Source organism: Chelonia mydas, chromosome 10 (genome assembly GCF_015237465.2).
Source record: "Chelonia mydas isolate rCheMyd1 chromosome 10, rCheMyd1.pri.v2, whole genome shotgun sequence".
Classification (NCBI taxonomy): domain Eukaryota; kingdom Metazoa; phylum Chordata; order Testudines; family Cheloniidae; genus Chelonia; species Chelonia mydas.
Window position 1 is genome coordinate 40,106,743 of NC_051250.2, and position 11,363 is coordinate 40,118,105.

The 11,363-nt window shown below is 48.0% G+C and overlaps 1 long non-coding RNA gene across 1 annotated transcript; it reads left to right on the forward strand.

The window, feature by feature from the left end:
- The first annotated feature begins 4,933 nt into the window (after nucleotides 1–4,933).
- Nucleotides 4,934–8,672, forward strand: LOC122461968. Its single transcript, XR_006284277.1, has 3 exons — nucleotides 4,934–5,063; nucleotides 6,696–6,890; nucleotides 7,535–8,672. It is a non-coding gene; the product is annotated as an uncharacterized LOC122461968 (long non-coding RNA).
- The last annotated feature ends 2,691 nt before the right edge of the window (nucleotides 8,673–11,363 follow it).

An 11,363-nucleotide genomic window follows, 5' to 3' on the forward strand; every position in this document is an offset into this window, starting at 1 on the left:
GCAGGCATGTGCAAAACCCCTGAGGTCCTGCCACTGCGGAGCTGCTTGGCACCCTAGCTTAAACCTACTCCCTGTCAGAATACCCCAGCTAGGCATTCCCCTGCTTATCTCGCCTGCGGGGCCCAATCTGATAGGTGTGCACTGAGCATGCCTAACCTGCACAAAAGATAGCTGGGGGCAGGCCTCCATGTGTTTGTGTGTGTCCTATAACCCAGCAGTTATGGCGCACACTTGGGAATGGGAGACCCAGGTTTGAGGCCCCTCTCTGCTTGATGTGGAGCAGGGATTGAATCCAGGTCTCCCCTGCTCCAGGTGAGTGCCCAAACCACCAGTTTATGGGGGCGTCCAGGGGTAGGATTCCATCAGTTGCTCATCAAGAGCTGTTCCCCTGTGTATCCATAATTAACTAGTCATTGGAGCAAAGATTGGAACCTGACTTTCCCCCTCCCACATGAGTAATCAAACCGCTGGGCCATCAGCTATAATAGGGGTGGGGTTCTCTGGTTCAGCTGCCTAATTCCAAGAGAGGGGTCACGACCAGATGGTTCCCCCAGGCCTGGCAGTTCAGCACCTACCTCGTTTTATGGATCTGGGCCTGTCTCTTTCCGCTGCATTTCATGCGTGCATAGACTGTTCCCCACTGAATCCATTTCTTAGGTGCATGACTGTCTCCATACAATGCACGTAGGGTTGCCAACTTTCTAATCCCACAAAACCGAACACCCTAGCCCCGCCCCTTCCTTGAGGCCCCACCCCTCACTCACTTCATTCCCCCTCTCTCGGTGACTCGCTCTTCTACACCCCCACTCACTTTCACTGGGCTGGGGGAGGGGGTTGTGGTACAGGAGGGAGCTCCAGGCTGGGGAGTGGGGCCAAAGGATTTGGACTGCAGGAGGGGGCTGCAGGTTGAGGCAGGGGGTTGGGGTGTAGGTGGGGTGAGCGTTCTGGCTCAGGGTGCAGGCTCTGGGGTGGGGCCGGGAATGAGAGGCTTGGAGTGCAGGAGAGGGCTCTGGGTTTGGCTGGCTTCGGGGTTGGGGCACGGATTTACCTCGGGAAGCTCCCGGTCAGCGGCACAACGGGGCTAAGGCAGGCTCCCTGCCTGTCCTGGCACTGCATTGTGCCTCGGAACTGGCCAGCAGGTCTGGCTTTTAGTTAGGAGGGCCAGGAGACTCCCTGGGCTGCTCTCTCCTGCAAGCACTGCTACCACCCCTTCCCATTGGCCGCGGTTCCCGGCCAATGGGAGTGAGGAGTCAGTGCTCAGGGTCGGAGTGCTCAGGAAGGAGCCAGACCTGCTGTCCACTTCTGAGGTGCAGCGCGGTGCTAGGACAGATAGGGACTACCCTGCCTTAGCCATGCAGCACCGCCAACCAGACTTTTATCTGCCCAGTCAGTGGTGCTGACCTGAGCCACCAGGCCATTCCGGTTGAAAACCAGACACCTGGCAACCCTATGCACAGGGAGCCTGGGCACCTAACAAGGCAGTGAACTCCACTGGGCAGCAGAGCACCTGGGAGGTAAGCATTGCAGCACCTAAGTCTCCTTTGTGAGTCTGCCTACATGACCCATCCCTGCCAGATCTAGGACCAGACCGTCAGTTAGTACGAGTTGATGTATTCACTGGAGCAATGCTGATTTATTTCACCTGGGGAGCTTGGCCTGTAATGTGTAGTGAGTCAGGCAGCAAAGAAGGCCCAGCACTTTTAATTGCATGAGTACTCAGCTCAATGAGTACTCAGCTTTCTGGAAACTTCTAATTTACATTGGGCATGCTCAGAAGTATTATCATAATCATTCCTGTGCTGTAATTGTATGATTACTTGCAGTCGATTATGCAGATCCTATAATCTGTACAGAGGTCCAGGCAGGATGTGGTCCCTGGAAAACAAACCTCATAAAGCTGGAACTTGAGCTGTGTGAAAGCCTGTTTATCTGTAGTCTGACTGTATGCCACATTTACACCCCATGACCTGGGGACCAGGGCACCCCCTTGGTGCAAGATGGAGCAGCCTCAGCTGCACAGGTAGGACAATTTTACAGCCCTTTTGTACTGCCAAAATGGTAAACAGTGGCGATACTGGGGCCAAGAATCTGTCCCACTGATGTCTGTGGGATTGCTCTAGAGTAAATGAGATCAGCATTTGGATGAGAGTATGCATGTGTGTGATAAATGAAGGGGGTGGAGGGGTAGCTCCCTTTTATAGACAGCCAGCCAGTTAGCTATAAAACCCGTTAGAAGCTGTTCTCTACTTGCTTTACCTGTAAAGGGTTAAAAAGTCCCTATGTAAAAGGCAGGGAGTGGGCACCTGACCAAAAGAGCCAATGGGAAGGCTAGAACTTTTTAAAATTGGGAAAAAATTTCCCCTTTGTCTTCTGTGTTGCTCTCCTGGAGAGCAGGGACAGGGCTGGAAGAGCTTGCGCCAAGTATGAAAAATCATCAAATCATACCTAGAAACTACTCATTTGGAACCCCAGATATGTAAGTAGATCAGGAAATGTCTAAGAAGATGCAATTAGGTTTATCTCTTATTTCTTTATGGCTTGTGGACTCCTCTGTGCTAACCCCAGGTGCTTTTGTTTTGCTTGTAACCTTTAAGCTGGACCTCAAGAGAGCTATCTTGATGCTTAATTTTTGTGTTTCCTTTTTTTTAAATGTAGCAAAAAGCCTAAGTTCCAAATTTTTTTTGTTTTGTTTTTAATAAAATTTACCTTTTTTAAGAACAGGATTGGAAGCTCAAAGGGCCTTCCTCCTTCTCCCCCTTCCTCGAAACTGAGAGGTTGTTACAAGTTGTTATGTTTGTATATACATAAATAGTCAAGAGATCAGGTGTCAGTTAATGGTGCTCAAGAATACGTAGCATAGATGCTGGGTTTTGTTGGATCAGTAAAACTGGGCTCTGCTAACGGCTTGCTCTATGCAGATGTTTACATGGAGCTGTTAATAGAGATCGCCTGATCCAATGGAGGAGGTCTGAACAACATTCAGCAGGGCTCTCTTCAGTGGCTGCCAGTTATGGCTGTTCCCCATGCCCACGTTCACAACATGCTCTTGATTTTCCCCAGCCCTGTTCTGGAGCCTGCAATTTATTTAGAAGTTTGCAACATTGTGAAGTTGTGTTGATGTGACTTGCCGTTCTGGTATGTGATGCCATCATGCACGTGTCTCATTGTGGCACGCAGGGCTAGAGCCGCAGCTGGTAGCAATTGATTAGTGCCATCTATTTCAGTGGAGCTATGTTGACTGACAGCTGCTGAGGACGTGGCCTTGTGTGTCATGAATGGAGACAGAGACATTGTGATGTTTTGTCAGAAATGCACATACAAATGGATGCCTGATTCCTGTGCATGACAGGGTATTTACATCATTTATACACCTCACTGCCCCTTGGGTGCCTGTAAAGGAACTCAGACTCACCCCTGCGGCACCTCCTGCTGGTCATCTTAGGGCATTAGCTCTTTTCCAGCCTGGAGCACCCTCTGCAGGCCAGTGATCTGCACAGCTCTGGATCCCATGTTCCTCACAGATGCCAGTGCCCCTTTCTCTAGGGTTCTGGCCCCTGGCAGTACCCCCATGCTCTGCCTCTAGATCTCCCCTTTCTAGGGAACCCCCAACCCACTAGCCCCACCTTGCCTCAGTCTGGGCTACTGCCAGCCATCACCAGGCCCCCGCTCCCTGGGGCCACTCAGCATAGGCAAGGGGATTCAGACCTGCTTCCTTCCAGTACCTCTATAAGCCTTGGACTAGGCCCTACAGCCTGGGGAGTTACCAGCCTGGAGCACCCCCACTCAGCCTACTCCTTCCCCAGCACTACACCAGCCTCAGTCCCCTGTCAGGCAAGCAGCCAGGCCCTGCTCTCTCCCAGCTTGGAGAGAGACTCCTTAGGTTTCTGGCTCACAGCCTTTTTATACAGGCCAGCTGGGGCCTGATTGGGGCGTGGCCCAGCTGCAGCTGCTTCCCCAATCAGCCATCCCCAGCCATAGCCCTCTCCAGGGCTGCTTTTAACCCCTTCTATTTTAGGAGCAGGGTAGCCACTCTGCTACAGTACCCAAACATAATAATGCTGCTTCCAAGCTCAGAGTGCAAGCCCTAAAACAAAAAGCAGGTTACATTTTCCAGAATCTCTACTGGCTACTTAGTCACCCAGATGTTTCCATGGGTAGATGTCAAACATGCATTGTGAGAATGTGCCTAGTTCTGCTCATCTAACCCTGTCAGGGTGCACCTGCTGGGGTTATTTCACTCTGAAACTGATGAAGATGGCTGGCATGAAATAGACACTGGTGTGACATTGATTGGTGGGTTAGGGGCTTTTTTGTCCTTTTCATTTTCTGATGAGTGCTGCAGGTGAACTTTGCAGTTTTGGGGAGGAGGAAAAATGTCCTTATTCTGGAAGAAAAAAATAGGGCACCCTAATGTATATGCTGCATTAGCATAATAACATATATTAGTGCACCATTAGGCAATAATGCAATACATTTGCTGTACTCTAGCACAGCCCAGATTGCTCCATGCTACACAGCATTATTGGAAGGGGTTGCTGGTTCAAGCCTTAATTATGGAGGCATGCAGACAGATTGCATGCAAAGGCACGAGCTGGAGACAGAACCTTCTCTTTAAAGAAAAGGAGTACTTGTGACACCTTAGAGACTAACAAATTTATTTGAGCATAAGCTTTCATGAGCTACAGCTCACTTCATCAGACTAACACTGCTGCTACTCTGAAACCTTCCCTTTGTTACACCTGCTCTAGGTCATGTTCCCTGGTGAGCTGACCTTTAAGGGGGTTGGGGTTCAGCAGCACTTATGCTGGACTCAGACCACCTCCCCAGTTGAAAGGAATAAGTTCAGGGATCACAAGATGGGAGCAGATGACTCCAAATCAGGCCTGCTGGGAGTTATAAAGGGCAGTCTGAGATCAGAGAGTATTTAGGGAGAGAAGACTTGGAGTACAGCATACAAAAGCCCGTGAAGAAGGCTGGGCTTTTTGGCGGGAGCCTGTGGGGAACAGGGCAGCTGACCCCTCTCCAGAGTTTCCAGGCAGGAGGTGTCAGAGGGAGCCAGCTGGGTGAGAAGCAGAGCTGGTTGGATAGTTTCCCATGCAATGGTTTTTCCATCAGAAAATCCTGCTTTGTTGAAGGTGAAATATTCTGCAAGGAATGTAGTGATTCCCATGACTCTTCTGATGGATGTGAAGCAGTTTTCCTGCCAGCTCATCTGTGTGTCTCCCCAACTCCAGGTTCCTCAGCAGCCTGCCTGTGGGCCCAGTGGAGAGGCCAGGCTCCCAAGCTTCTTGGTGGGCTGCTGGGAGCTCAGGTTTTCAGGGAATCTAGGCACCTAGAAGCTGGGAGACCTGGCTACTCAGCAGCTCGCCTGGAGGGCTGCCATGGAGCTGGGGTTCCCAAGCTCAATAGGAGCATATTTCACTTGGGAAACACCCCAGTGTTCCTGCTGAGGGAACAGCCTGGGGTTTCCAAAACAAAACATTGCAAAATGCCATGTCTAGGAACTTTGGTGAGGTTTGGGCTTTTTTTAATTTTATTTTTTGGCTTGATTTAGGAGGAAAAGTTTTTTTGTTTTTTTTTCCCAGACTCCCACTTTTTCAGAAGTGAAATTTAGTTTCCTGGCCAGCTCTGGTGAGAAGCCTGATCTGAGGAAGTCATGAGGAAGGGCAGTGAGCTCTGGAGGAAGGGTGATCGCAAAGGGGAACTGAGGTGGTAGCAGCACCCAAGGCCAGTTACACTGACATATAGCAGGGAACTTCAGGGTGCTCATATAGGCATAGAGCTGGTGGAGCGGAGAGGCAAGTGCCACAGAGTTAGGACTGAATCTGAAACTACATTCCCATCCTGACCAACATGAGGAGTGCTCTGGGGGCATCATGCTGAGCTGCAGTGGAGAGGGGTGGGTTTGTAATGACCTAGAATTACCACCTGGAAAGATGAGATCTACGGAGCAAAGGGGACATGCTACAGCATCTGATTCTAAGCAGTTGTGTTACCATATTGCAATGGGCCACTACCACAGGGGGTAAATCCCCCCTCTCCATAATGTGTTATCATCCCCACTGTCAGAGCCAAGTCCTCAGATTGAGTGAGTGCAGCCCCACTGATCTCCCTGGCATTCTGCCCAGTTACAGCAGCAGAGTATTTGGTTCTACCGGGCATGGTGCAGGATGCCCCCCTCCGATTCAGGACTCTCCCATGGGAATAGCAATGGGTGGTGTCTCTGCAGCAAACCTTCACTGGCTGGAGGAAGCAGGGATGTTGCATCAGCTGCCTGGGTTGATGAGATTAGGTGATGCCTTGGAGATGGAGGAGGAAGGGAGACCTTCAGAAGGCTGGGAGGATTTCTCCCCTGTGGGGAGAAACACACACAAGGATTATGACCCATCAAGAATGTGGAAGTGGAAATAGAAGACATGAGGCCCATTTCTTGCCTACAATTCCTATTGCCCTCACATGCCTTCAGATCCACCTCTCTCTAATGTCATGCAGACACAGATATCTCGTGCAGTCTCAATCCATAATCAAATAAACATTTTCTCCTTAACACGTTCACTCTTGAGAACCACGAAGTGAAACTTCAGACTCAATGTATGGCTCCTTAAGCACATGTTGGAGACCTATGCTTTAAAGGAATCTCTCTGCTTACATGGCTTCCTGCTGCATAAAGCATTAATTGGGTTTTGTTGAACTAGGGACTGTTCAGCTACATCATGCAACCACCAGGACTGGCAGGTTTGGCTCAGAAGAGTTTCAAGATACATTGGTGGTGCTGTGCCACATGCTCCAAGAATTGGATAGCCGGGGGATGCTGTGAATCAGGACCAAGATGCTATGACAATTGTTGGAGGAAGTGGGTTCCAGTCAGGAATATCGTGGGGCAATACCAGGTATGATTGAGGATCGATGGCAGAGCTGTGAGAGGGCCCAGCACTATGCTAGTAAGGTGTGCTGTGGGTCAGGACTGAGCTGCTTTGGCAGTATGTCCCTATGCTTACAACGGCACAAATGGAAAGGAAAGAAAGCTTGCTCACCACGTGGGTTTTCCAAAGCTCTAGATTTCACCTTTAATATATTTCAGTGCATGATCCAAGCACATTATCTGCATGAAATGCTGCATTAGCATCAAAATGAAGGGAATTCTGTTCAATATGTTAAAGTATCTCTGATGGGTTTCGAGGTAGCATAGCACAAGAGAGGCATTAAGGAAGTAAATGCCACATTTGTATTCAAAAGAGCTTTATTTTTTCATTTAAAGTCATTGATGTAAAAAGTGGTGCTTAAGACGGCTTATAAAAGCAAGAGTGCATCTTTGCTAGTAGACGAAATGCCATGTTTATGTGGAATTGTAAAGGAAAGCAAATAGCCCATTTAGAAAATATATTTCTTTGGTGCTATATCATTAACTATAGTGGCAGAGGCCTGGCAAGGGGTTGGGTGTCTCTCTGTGGATCACAGCAGCTCACAAGGAGAGGACTACAGGCAAGGCATTTTCCCTGTTGATAGCTCCCATGATGCTCTTTTTCATTTTCAGCCTAGAATCGCAAATGCCTTTTCCACTGCTGCTCCTGCAATGAACCCTGCATTTCAACCCAGCTGTTTTCACCTGAGAGCAGTCCCCGCTTGCTGTTCTTTTGTCATAAATTATATTGCAATAGCTCTCGCCAAAATTGGGGCTCGACAGACATATAGGAAGAAAGAATCCCTGCCCCCAAACACTTGGGATCTAAATAGACAAGACGGACACGCGATGCATTAACATTTGCCGTAGTCAGAAAAGGTAGCTTATTTTCTGCCAAAATGTTCAAAGAAAACAAACATGTTTTATATTTTCTTGGTGTTTTACTCAACATTTTCTGGGTTTTTGTTAGCACGTGCCCCATTTTTCACACATCAAAAAATGTTGTTTTTTGACAAAACCTCACAAACTATTGGCTGAAAATGGAAATTTTCTTGTGCAAGTTTTCATTTTGTCAAAAAGCACATTTTTTCCTCAGGAACAAGCTGTGATGGAAATGTTTTGAGCCCTTCCAATCCATATGCTAGCTGGGGAATGGAGGCAGAGAGGGTCCAATTCTTTAAAGAACTTATGGGACATGACATTCAATGACACTTAGGTGCTTTTGACAGCATTACCCAGGGAGATGAAGCAACATGTTCAAGGTCACCTGGGAAGTCTGTGGCAGAGCTGGGAAAGGAACCCTAATTGTGTGAGTCCTACTCCAATACTGTAACCACAAGGCCATCTTTCCAGCTGGGCCTGGGCATGGGCCTTCTGGTTGATCTCATATCCCAGGGAGAAGCCAAATGAAAAATTTCTGCCCCGATTCAGCACACTGTTTGGCTTCCATGGTAACTGCTAGCAAATGCAACTCTGGGTCCAATTCTAAGACAGTATGCAGTGCCCCCCATTGGTATGATAACATCAGGGCAGTCACTTTCTATCACTCTTTCTACACAATCACCCTAATCCACATCATGGTTGAAATGGCATCTACTGTCCTAGAGGCTGCCCATAGCTGCGTTATAACTGGCATGTGATGTCATGTGACCTTTTGGGGACTATCTGTGGCAAAAAAAAAAAAAAAAACCCAGGCCACACTCTGTGATTTGAAGATGCCCAGTGTCCCAGTGGTGAAGCCCCGAGCGTTGTGCTTGCCCACTCTACTGAAGCAACAACGCTTGCCCTCCGTTCTGAAGCCACATCTCTATCCCCCTTGTTGTGCAGGGGTTGGCCTGTCCTACCACCTCCATCGTTGCATAAATATGTGAGTTCAGCATGACGAGCGCTCCAGATAGTATTTGGAGCCAGACCCTGATGTAAATCAGTGTAGCTCGACTGATGTCATTGGGCAATTTACATCAACCGACGCTCTGGCTGTTAATCTTTCTATGGCACTTTCCACCCCGGTATGATACACATTAACTAACATCTTCTATCTTCAGAACCTCCTGGGGAGGGAACTGGTGCTATCTGCATTTCATAAATGGGGAAACTGAGGTTAACTGACTGCGCTCTGGATAGAGCCAGGAATCCTGTGCCTCAGTGCCTATCCTTTAACCACAAAGCAGCCTTCTCTTGTACTCCTGGAAAATAGACTCCTGTTTGGGTTGTATCCTTTACACAATTATTTGGGTTCCCAAGCTGGGGTAACCACTGTTTCTTAACTATGCGTGTTCTGGTGATTATGAGAGTCTAGCTGCATGAGATTTAACCATACGTGGCCTTTGGAAAACCATCCCCAGTGGTGGAACAAGGTAGAACATAGTAGACAAGAGATCTGGATTCCTGTGGCTCTTTTGAGGGGACCTCAGAATGTGACTCTCCTCCCCCACAATAGATGAGAGAATTAGGTTCCTTTATTTTGGGTTGATCCAGGAGATGTTAATCCTTATTACTTCAAATACACCTTCTAATCCCTCCATTTAAACTCCTTTCTGTTGCGATACCCACAGAATGCTCAACGATGGCTGAGCAGATGATGTGCTGAGACCACTGCGTGCCATGGTATCACAGTTACCTTACACCCTCCCCGCTGTTTGTTTGTTGCATCCATCCATTGTCTTTCACTGATTCTGAGGCCAGAAGTGACTGCTGTGATCATCTAGTCTGACCTCATGTATAACACAGGCCAGAGAACTTCCCCAAAAATAATCCCTACAGCAGATCTTTTAGAAAAACAGCCAATCCTAACTTAAAAATTGTCAGTAACGGAGAATCCACCACGACCCTTAGGTTCCTCTTCCCCCTCCCCCCACTCTCCTGCTGGTAATAGCTCACCTTTCCTGATCACTCTTGTTACAGTCTCTATGGTAACACCCTTGTTTCATGTTCTCTGTGTATATAAAATCTTCCCACTATATTTTCCACTGTATGCATCCGATGAAGTGAGCTGTAGCTCACAAAAGCTTATGCTCTAATAAATTTGTTAGTCTCTAAGGTGCCACAAGTACTCCTTTTCTTTTTACGGATACAGACTAACATGGCTGCTATTCTGAAACCGACCCTTAGTAAGTTGTTCCAGTGGTTAATTGCTCTCTGTTAAAAAATTACACCTTATTTCCAGTGTAAATGTGTCTAGCTTCAACTTCCAGCCATTGGATCATGTTAGATCTTTCTCTGCTAGGCTGAAGAGCTCATTATTAAATATTTATTCCCCATGTAGGTACTTATAGACTGTAATCTAGTTAACCCTTAACCTGGTCATATACACTTAGATTGGGTGGGAAATGGTTTTCCCATCCCATGAAAATGTTTGGGATTTCAAAAAATTTCCCATTCTGTATTGGGGCAAACTTGAAACTTTTTTCAAAGTTTTTCATACAAAAAACAAGTTGGGATCCCTGGGGTACAACCTGGGACTGTGGGACCACTGTGCTCCCTTCACTCTCCAGCCTGGGTTGTCTCTCTCAATGCTTTGCTAGTGACAAGCAGAAAACGCCTCCAGGCACTGTTTTCACTAAGCCACCACCATGAAGAGGCAGACCAGCAAGTTGCATGAATACTCTCCGAGCCACTCGTGAACTATACAGAGGGAAACACCAGTAAATCTGCTTGAGCCCCCAGCCTTGCACCCCAGAAATATATGGTCTTGCACTGCTCAAGACCTTCTTTAGAACAGTGCAAACTAATTAATTAGTTTACCACTTTGTCAAAGGAAAGTGGACATGCACCAGCCTTTGTAACATGAGCAGATTTCCCAAGCACTTTAGACAAACTCACTGGTAAGGATAAAATATTAAAATAAGTTTATTAACTACAGAAAGATAGATTTTAAGTGATTATAAGTGGCAGGTATAAAAATCAGAAATAGTTACCAAAGAAAATAAAAATTAAACACACAGCCTGAATCCTAAACCTTATTAGACTAAGCAGTATTTGAATCAAGCAGTTTTTCTCACCCCACTGGATGTTGCAGGTAGATTACAGTCCTGAATACACAGGCTTTTCCTTTAGGCCTGGGACCAGTCTTCTCAGTTCATGTCTTTGTCTTCCCAGAGTTCTTGTTGCCATCAGCGTAGGTGGTGGAGGAAACAGGTAAAAGCATGATGTCACTGTCCCCTATTTTGTATCCTCAGTCCATGTGCCTGGAAAACACTAGCTTTGCTGAGTCCCAGAGTCATAGGTGCCGACTTCCCCTCTACTTGGAGTGTGCTTGGCCCTCCCCTCCGCCCCAGGCCCCACCCTTACTCCACCCCTTCCCCCAAGCCCCTGCCCTGGCTCTACCCCCACCTGCCCCAACTCCAACCCTTCCACAAGCCCTGCCCCACCCCTTCCTGCCCCTGCTCTGCTCCCACCCCACCCCCACTCCACCCCTTCCCCCAAGCCTCTGCCCCACCTCTTCCCCCCCTCCCCCTGCTCT